The 611-nt window shown below is 21.9% G+C and overlaps 1 long non-coding RNA gene across 1 annotated transcript; it reads left to right on the top strand.

Annotated features, from left to right (window-relative positions):
- Positions 1-611, top strand: LOC105447972. The gene is made up of 3 exons (XR_974180.1): positions 1-57; positions 278-344; positions 566-611. It is a non-coding gene; the product is annotated as an uncharacterized LOC105447972 (long non-coding RNA).

Here is a 611-nt window from a genome sequence, read left to right as displayed (position 1 = left end):
AAATAAACTTTGTTCAGCGATTATAAAACACGAATTAAAGGAAGATGAAAATAAAAAGTAAGTAATTTTTTAACGTTTTTCTATTTAATGGTACAAAGTCATTTTTAATATTTTATCCTGAAGAATTGTTATACTAAATACATTTATTGTTTCTGAAATACAAAAAGATTATGTACTTCAATCTGCATTTCCAAAATAATTATACTATTATATTTTTTATAATATTATGCTATACTATTGCTTTAATAATAATTAATGTAATGTATTTATATTTCAGAATAACCCAAAAACGGTTACAAGAAATAGCTTTGCAAATACAAAGTGTTATTCCAGGAGAAATTCAGGTTTGTAATACAGCTGTCCATATAACTAGAATCTTTTAATTTTTTAGCAAATTCTTAGCATTTCTAATTTGTTATTTAAAATTAAAAAATAATAATTAATAATAATAATTAAAGAATTAGCAAGAATGAACGTAAAGATATATAATTTCTAAGGGACAAAGACGTATGTACAGTCCGATTATTGTTTTAAATGCTAAATTTTTATATATTCATTCTTATAGGAGACATATTATATTCCTTACAAAAGATATTCAGCGGAAAAAAAAG

This window comes from Wasmannia auropunctata, unplaced genomic scaffold (genome assembly GCF_000956235.1).
Source record: "Wasmannia auropunctata unplaced genomic scaffold, wasmannia.A_1.0 LD336090.1, whole genome shotgun sequence".
Taxonomy (NCBI): Eukaryota; Metazoa; Arthropoda; class Insecta; order Hymenoptera; family Formicidae; genus Wasmannia; species Wasmannia auropunctata.
The sequence above is the reverse complement of the archived record's forward strand: the minus strand, read 5'-3'. Positions and strand labels throughout refer to the sequence as shown.